We start from the raw sequence: 9,048 nt of genomic DNA on the forward strand, positions 1-9,048 counted from the left end.
TTTATCATATCTTTGTATCAGGAACATCCAAAATCCACCCTTAGAGCTATTTAAAAAGATACAGTAAATTATTGTCAATTATATTCACCCTATAGTGCTATCATGAGGGTTAATATTATACATCAACTTGACTAGGCTAACGGATGCCCAGATAGTGTATGAAACATGATTTCTGGTTCTGTCTGTGAGAGCATTTCTGGAAGAGATTAGCATTGGAATCAGCAGACTGAGTAAGAAGATCCGCCCTCACCCAATGTGGGAGGGCCTCAGCAGAACAAAAAGGCAGAGGAAGGGCGAATTTGCTCCCTCCTATGGAACTGGGACATCTTCTACTGCCTTGGGACATCAGAGCCCCTGATTCTCAGGCCATCAGACTCCAGACATCAAAACCCCTCCCATGTAAACAGTTCTCAGGCCTTGGGACTCGGATTGAACTGCACCACTGGCTTTCCTGGTTCTCTAGCTTGCAGACGGCATGCCGTGGGACTTCTCAGCCTCCATAATCACGTGAGCCAACTCCTATAACAAATCTTTTCTTATCTATCTCTCTATATATATCCTACTGGTTCTGTTTCTCTGGAGAACCCCGACTAATACATGTGGTAAGAGATGAAATTCAAAGAATGTTCATCGAACACTATTCATAAAAATAAAAAATGAAAACAATGTAAATTCCAAAATAAGGATGAATTACATAAATTCTTACAGTATTATTAAATGGGTTACCATGCAACTGTTAAAATAACAAGGTTGGGGAATAGCTAATTACATGGAAAATATTTATGGAATGTTATTAAGTTTAAAAGCAGATCAAAAAAGTCTATACATACAATCCATTTTGCAGTATATATAAATGTATCCTAAATGTATCTATAAGCATAGAAAAGAGACTGATAGGATAAACAGAAAACTGTGAGTGGTTATTTCTGAGTAGTAAAATTTCAAGTGACTCTTTTCCTCTTTTGGCTCATTTCTATTTTCTACATTTTTTGCAATTAGTTTGGATCACTTTCGTAACAAGAAAAATTATTTTAAGAATTATATTTTTGACAATCTTCCAGTTCTCTTGAGCCATGTTATTTCATAAGTTTCATGCTATGACTTGGACACCTTTTTTTAAAGTTCTACTAAGGTCTACCTTCTTAAGGGTTGGGAAGCATGTCTGATTATGCCCAGCCTTATCCACCCTAAGATAGCATGGGAGTTTCCCAAAAACTCTAGTCATTTCTATGTTACCAAGCAATTTCTCCTTATCAGTATAAGGACTAGAGTAGTAAGAGCATATTTGCATCTCTGTCTCTCCCCCAGCAGATGAATTTAACAGTAAGGAAAGTCAAGGTATTAGACACTCATCTTCTAGGTGCATGGAATTTCTAGTTGGCTGGACGTCCTTACCCTAGACTGACATGCTTCTGCAGGTTGTCCACTACACAAAGAACTATCCAAGAGGGCAGGTGGAGACCAAAATCCAGTCCTCGTTCTGCTCACTGGCATGTGCCTGGTGCAGGGCCGAATGCTTCAAGGTGGAGGGGGTTCTGTTGATGCATTCGTTTATTCATTCATTTTTAGAGACAGGGTCCCATTCTGTCACCCAGGCTGGAGTGCAGTGGCCAGAAATCAAAGCTCACTGTAGCCTCGAACTCCTGGGCTTCAGTAATCCTCCTGCCTCAGCTTCCTGAGCAGCTAGGACTATAGATATGTGCCATCACGTCTGGCTAATTTTTTTCTTAATTTTTTTGTAGAGACAGAGTCTCACTGTGTTGCCCAGGCAGATCTCAACCTCCTGACCTCAAGCGATTCTCCTGCCTTAGCCTCCCAAAGCATGGGTTCTTTTTTACATTCACAGCACAGTGACCATCCTCTTGCCAACCTTGGAAACTGCAGGGCTGAGTCTCCCTAGAGGAGTTTTTTTTTCTTTTTTTTTTCTTTTTTTTTTTTTTTTTTTGCACGGAAGCACTATGGGTTAGCAGTGGCCTTGTTCCCATCACGGTCTGCATTTAGAAACCAATATCCATTTCCTTCATTGGCCCAGTTGGCTTCCATAAAGATATCAGATCTATTCCTTTCTTCTGTAATCTCCTATAATCCTAGAATCTTCTCCTATAATCCAGTTTGCTTCTAGTCCAAGTTCCTCTAACCTCACTTGGAGCTACCCATAGCCTTGCATTTTACCTCATGGGTGGCTGTGGTTTTCAACAGCGACTGGACACCACAATACTTGAGGAGATTCTGAAAATCCAGATGCCTCAGCTGCGCCTCAAACCAATTAAATCAGAACCCCTGGCGTGGGACCCAGCCATGGTTGGGAAACACTGGCTTACTAGAAACAACTTGAACTTTAAGCCAATAAATAAAATTAAATGTCTGGGTTTAAGGGTCAGTTCCTCTGCTTATCACCATACAATCTCGGAGACGTTACTTTACTTTTTTCCTAGCCCAGTTCTTCAAATGCAAAACCCCCAGATCAATGCGTTCCCATCAAAATTGTTCTGCAAAACTGGTCAACCCTATATTCGTTCTACAACTGACCCCAGAACAAGAAAAAGAGACACAGCCACTGAGACCAAGGAGGATGGGGAATGGGGAGGAGAATAGGCATGAGGTGCTAAAAATCTGGCTTGCCAGCCAGGAAACACTGGTTGAGAATAATGTAGGACCAGTTGCTCCATGAGGTTCCTTTCATCTCTAAAAATTGGTATTCTATCCATGTGTGCAAAGCTGGCAGGAAGATAAACTTCTATGCTTCCACATGGCTCAGAGGAGATTGTGAGTTGCCTAGATATGATGCCTTTTTTTTTTTTTTTCAGATTCAGGTCATCAGGCTCAGAGAATTTGCTGTTATTGCCAGTCCGTCCTCACAATGTAGTAAGTCCTCACTTTCCACATGCTAGGCTAAACCTTTTAGTTATTACTACTCATGTCCAACCAGTTGGCTCCACTGAGAGACCAACAGGTGAAGCAAAGTCAACCACCCAAAGAATTTTAAAACCTTCAAGGATTTTTATCAAATCTCTTGCCTTGTCCCATTTTTTCAGCTACTTCTGCAAAGACAAGCCAGAGAGAGGAAGCAAACCTTCTCACATATCTTCTAATAAGGGCAATAATCTTGTCGTGAAGCCTCCACCTGATAACCTGATTATCTCCCTAAGGCCCCATCTCCAAATACCATCACATTGAGGTTTAGGGGTGTATTAGTCCATTCTCACACACTATAAAGAAATACCTGAGACTGAGTAATTTATAAGGAAAAGAGGTTTGATTGGCTCATGATTCTTCAGGTTGTACAGAAAATACAGTGGCTTCTGCTTCTGGGGAGGCCTCCAGCAACTTACAGTTATGAGGGAAGGGGAAGCAGGCACATCTTACATGGCCAGAGCAAGAGGAAGGTGGGGGGGAGGAGCCACCCACTTTTAAACAACCAGATCTCATGAGAACAGCAGCAGGAGATGGTGCTAAACCATTCATGGAGGTCCACCCCCATGATCAAATCACTTCCTACCAGGCCCCACCTTTAACACTGGGGATTACATCTTGACATGAGATTTGATAGGGACACAGATCCAAACCCTATCAAAGGGTTTGATGTACAGATCTTAGGGGCACATAAACATTAAACCCATAGCAGACACCCCTTGACATCAACCCCAGACCTCAGTCAGCCATTGACCCAGGGATGGTCACGGTATTATTAACCCACCTGAGGAGGCATGCTTCAGGGAGGACTTCCATGTTGACACCTCCAACGGAAGGGGCCAATGAAGGCAGCCTACTCGATCCCTCGGAGCTTGTGCCTCCTCCCACTTGTCAGGCGTATACTTTAAAACCCCATGCGGAGACACTGGCATTGCCTACCCAGAGATGAAGGCAGCATGGGCTCTTCCTCCAAGGAACCCCGAAAGCATGTAGTTTTCAGTCTTATTATAAAGGCGAGGGATTATAAAAGAAAAAAACAGTGATGCTTCTTAACTGTAGTAATAATAAATACGTTTGCATCAGTGTTGGCATAAGGCCTCTCTGTAGATAACCTGGCTCTTGAGTGGAAAGCAGACGGCCCTGTGTGATTTTGTGGCTGAGTGCGGCTCAGCATCTCAGGGGCAGTGGCACACTGAGCGAGGCCGAGTGATAAGGAAGAAAAGGTGCTATGCAGACCTGCCCCTTCCTGTGACTCTCTGGCAATTCCCTACTGGGTTGGCCTTCTGGCCCCGTCAGCAGACCTCAGCCTGGCTTTCTCACACTCTTCACCTCTAGTCTCCAGTCATGCTGGCATTCCTGTGGATCTCCAAACATATTGGTGCCAGCCAGCCTGAGAAACTTGAGCCTTGCTTAGTCCATTTTCTGGAATGTTCTTTTCCAGATCCTTATGTGGCTGTCTTCTGCTTATTCTCTCAGGAGATCTTATCTTGAAGCATTAAGAGCAAGAACACTGGAGCCAGCCTGCCTGGGCTCAAACCCCAGCTCTGTGTGCCTCAGTGGATGGACAGTTATGAAAATCAAATAAGCCAGTGCATGTAAAATCTTAGAATAATGCCTATTGCAAGGTAAGTGTAAATAAGAGTTAACTATTATCATTCATCAATAATAACATGTCACCTCCTGTTACAATAGTTTCCCCACCCATCCCAGTCATTCTCTCCCCTTACTCACTAACTGAAATTATGTTCTGAATTTGTTCGCTTGTTCATTCTTTCCCTCCCCACCACTAGAATACTTGCACCATGAGGACTTTGACTGTCTTGTTCTCTGCTCTATGCCCAGTGCCTAGCATCAGGCATATAGTAGGTGCTCAAGAAATAGATATTGAATAAAGTAATTCAGTGAATGAACTTCTGCATGCCAATTATTATTTTTTGGAGGTCCATCTAAGTTTATTCAGGCTGCTATAACAAAACACCTTAGAGTGGGTAAGTTATAAACAACAGAGATGTAATGCTCACAGTTCTAGAGGCTGGGAAATCCAAGATCAAGGCACCAGCAGATTCTGTGCCTGTTGAGTCCCTGTTCCTCATCTTGGTGCATTCTGTGTGTCCTCACATGGTAAAGGAGGAAGGCAGCTCTCTCAAGCTTCTTTTAAAAGGTTACTAATCCCACTGAAGAGGGTGGAACCCTCATGACTTAATCACACCCAAAAAGCTCCACCTCTTAATACTATCATATTAGGTATTGGATTTCAACATACAAACTCTAGGGGACAGCAGCATAGCAGGGTCGTAAGTGAGTAAAGTGCTTCCAAGCTCATATATGTCATAATATAGCTCTTTCATAAAAATTAACCCTTTTCTTGCTCCCTTGCTCAAACTCTCTAAAAATATTAACACTTCAATCTGCAAGATAGTGAACATGAAGACGTTAAATGGTAAATGTATAAGCTGCTGCAATTTAGACAAATTCTAGTAGTACATAGGATGTCTTCCAGTGTCTGGGTTTTTGCCCAATGGGCAATTTTCAGCTCTGACAAAATCAAAATGTGTTTTCCCTCCAGAGGTGATAGAGATCTGGCTTCTCACAGACAGCAGAACTTCAAAAGGAATTGAGTTATGGATAATGATGATGAAGAGCTCAGCAGAGCCATGAAGACCGGAAGATAAAACCGGTAACAGATAACCTGTGGAGCTTGTTGGCTGAGGCAGCACTTCTTTCCACTTTTTTGTTTGTTTGTTTCAAACACAGTCTCACTCGGTCACCCAGGCTGAAGTGCAGTGGCGTGATCTCAGCTCACTGCAACCTCTGCCTCCCAGGCTCAAGCGATCTGCCTACCTCAGGCATCCCAAGTAGCTGGGACTACAAGCATGTGCCACCATGCTGGACTAATTTTTTGTAGTTTTCGTAGAAATGGGGTTTCAACATGTTGCCCAGGCTGATTTCAACCTCCTGGTCTCAAATGATCCTCCTACCTCAGCCTCCCAGAGTGCTAGGATTACAGGCGTGAGCCATTGCACCTGGCCGGTCTTTTTATTTTTGATAGAAAACAAATTCCCAACCTTCCTTGCAGCTATGTGTAGGTAAGTGACTAGTCCTGGCCCAAAGGATGTAAGTGGAAGTGGTGAGTGCAGCTTCCGGGAAGTTTCCTTGAAAGGATTTTTCTCCCTTATCTTTTTCCTGCTGTCTGTGAATGCAGAACTGATGACTGGAGCTCAAGCAAGCCTGTTGGCTCATGAGGTAAACAGGAGTCATGCTTGGTGGAGCCACAAGGGAGAAAGCTCCTGACTTCTTGAAGATTTTGTGGAGCAGAGCTGCTGTACTTTCCCTGGACGACACATCTTCTAATTTTTATTTGAGAGAAAAATAACCTTCTGTCTTTTAAAGCCATTGTTAATTTTGGATTCTTCTATTACTCATATCCCAACCCAATCTGAGTAAACACAGCCTTACAATGAGTAAATGCAGAATACATTTTGATCTATTAAATTATTAAATAAAGACAGGGTTGTCTGCAAAAGAAGGTTGTGACACAGAAAGTGTAGACCAGTGTGGGCCAAGATCAGTGTAGGAAGAAGAGGCTCAGGAGACTCTTAGGTGCACAATATAAGGGAAAAAAAATCCAGATCAAGCCTGAGCAGACAATTCTCTTAGCTAAATCCAATTAAACATTTTCTCTGTTCTTTAATGATAAGAAATTAAAAACTAACACCAGACTCTTGCTGGGTAGCACAGAAGTTCCTCTACTTAAGAACAGTTATGTTCTTTGTAAGTCTATTTGTTTGTGAGTCCGGAGGGAACAAGGAGTATTTCCACTTAATCTGAGTGTAAGTCCCTTGAAACTTTAAAACCAGCAGATGCTGCTTCTTTATGCTAATAAATATTTTGTGGGTCTTCTTTTCTCCAAAGTAGATCAGATCAGTGTAGCAGGGAAATCTGTGGAGCCAGGTAATTCCCTCCTGCCCCCACCCTCAGCCCATGGAGGGCCTCAGCTGCCACGATAGCTGCAATGTGCCATGCCCCTACCCACTCTGGCCTGTGCAGATTTGAAAGACCTGAAACCAAGAACCATCCTGACACCACCACCTACCCGACCTCTGCTTCAGTTGCTTCTATCACTGCCCTTGTCTCGTTTCTTTCATGGTACTTACCAGCGTAAACCTTCTATATTTCTGTTTGTTTGTTGTCTGCTCCCTCCATCCCCCATTCTTCCATAGACTATCAGTTCCTTACAGGCAGGGACTAGCTACATCTGTTTTAGTCACTAATGTGTTCCCCGTAGCCAGCACAATGTTTGGCTCATAGTGGACACTCAGTAAAATAGGTGACTGAGCGTGGTGGCTCCTGCCTGTAATCCCAGCACTGAGAGGCCAAGGCAGGTGCATAACCTGAGGTCAGGAATTCAAGACCAGCCTGGCCACATGGCAAAACCCCATCTCTACTAAAAAAATACAAAAATTAGCTGGGTGTGGTGGTGGGTACCTGTAATCCCAGCTACTTGGGAGGTTGAGGCAGGGAGAACTGCTTGAACCCAGGAGGTGGAGGCTGCAGTGAGCTGAGATTGCGCCACTGCACTCCAGCCTGAACGACAGAGTGAGACTCTGTGTCAAAAAATAAAATAAAATAGGTGCTGAGTGAACGAATGAATGAACAGTTCAGCAACAGCACCTGCAGCATATTCTGCCGTTTAGGTCACTGAGCTATGTCCCAGATCTCTCCTGAATGAGTATCTGGCTGATAGGTAGCCCATCTGGATGCGGATCTTGCAGTGCTCTGCTCTAGTTTTTGTGTTTGTCCTTTTTCCTCCTCTCTTGCTGAGTATTATGGACGGTGTATGCACAGCACGTTGCAAGTTAAGTGCTTTGTCCTTCTGAACCACGCCTCCTTTTGGAAAACTCACAGCACATAGAGCAACAGGCATTATTTTTCTCAGCACTTTCAATCTTTCAATTCCATACAATTCTCTTCTTTCAATTCCATAACAATTGCACACCTTTTATTTCAGCAATTTAAAACGTTCACTGCCTTTGTATTCACTGGATACAATGAAATTAATCATGTTTGCAAAATACCTTGGAACTAAATAGAACCCCAGCAAGATTGCCACTAAGAGTTATGTGTCACTTAACGACGGGGATACATTCTGAGAAATGTGTCATTGGGTGATTTTGTCATTGTGTGAACATCACAGAGTGCACTTACACAAACCTAAATGGTCTAGCCTACTACACACCTAGCCTACTACACACACAAGAGGCTGTATGGTATAGCCTGTTGCTCCTAGGCAACAAGCCTGCACCGCATGCTCCTATGCCAAATACTGTAGGCAACTGTCACACAGTGGTAGGTATTTGTGTACCTAAACATAGAAAAGGTACAGTAAAAATAAAGTCTTATATCTTATGGGACACACCTGTTTCCTGTTGTTACATGAAACTCTGTTATCTGGTGCATGACTGTACAACAAAGGACTCTATGGTCCAGACTAAAAGAACCTCACACTGCAACTACCACCACCTTTGGTGGGAGGCTGAGTTAATGTGATCTTGTTTTGTAGCTTTGTGTTGTTTCTATCTATAAAAGTTTGCAACTTGGAAATTCATAAGCAGAGAAGCTGTTTGTTTTAAAAATGTGTAGTTTGTTAGGTTTAATTATACTTATAAATTCAGAGTATTATCTCTTTTAATCTCTTTCCATTGTGTGTGTTCGAACAGTCTCATTTATTCATTTGTATTGAATTCTCAAGGTCTGGGGATAAAAAATTCTACTGAATATTGCTATAATTTGATTTGTCCCACACTGTGCTCTGTAGAGTGTTAATAGATGTTCCCACCTAAAAAAAAATCTGTGATAAAATAAATTTAGGAACCCTGTCATACCTTGCTCTGATATACTTACAATGTGCATTATCATTTATAAGGTTCTGCTTAACCAATGTGTATTATTGCCTCAACTTTTTTTTTAACCTAGTGTTTCTTAAACTTGCCTGACCATAGAACTCTTTCTTAAATGTAACATTCAGTGTTCCAGTATTTTTAGGGAAATGCTGAACTATACATTTATCTGGCAGATTATAAATGTTTCTTGGAATCAAGATACTGGTGCAAAAATAAGCCAAAACCATGATTATAG

At 42.4% G+C, this 9,048-nt stretch overlaps 1 long non-coding RNA gene across 1 annotated transcript; it reads left to right on the plus strand.

Annotated features, from left to right (window-relative positions):
• Positions 1 to 262: 262 nt before the first annotated feature.
• On the plus strand, positions 263 to 8,805 carry LOC134757282 (uncharacterized). Its single transcript, XR_010131068.1, has 4 exons — positions 263 to 507; positions 2,808 to 2,865; positions 4,390 to 4,538; positions 5,480 to 8,805. It is a non-coding gene; the product is annotated as an uncharacterized lncRNA (long non-coding RNA).
• The last annotated feature ends 243 nt before the right edge of the window (positions 8,806 to 9,048 follow it).

This window comes from Gorilla gorilla, chromosome 16 (genome assembly GCF_029281585.2).
Source record: "Gorilla gorilla gorilla isolate KB3781 chromosome 16, NHGRI_mGorGor1-v2.1_pri, whole genome shotgun sequence".
NCBI lineage: Eukaryota > Metazoa > Chordata > Mammalia > Primates > Hominidae > Gorilla > Gorilla gorilla.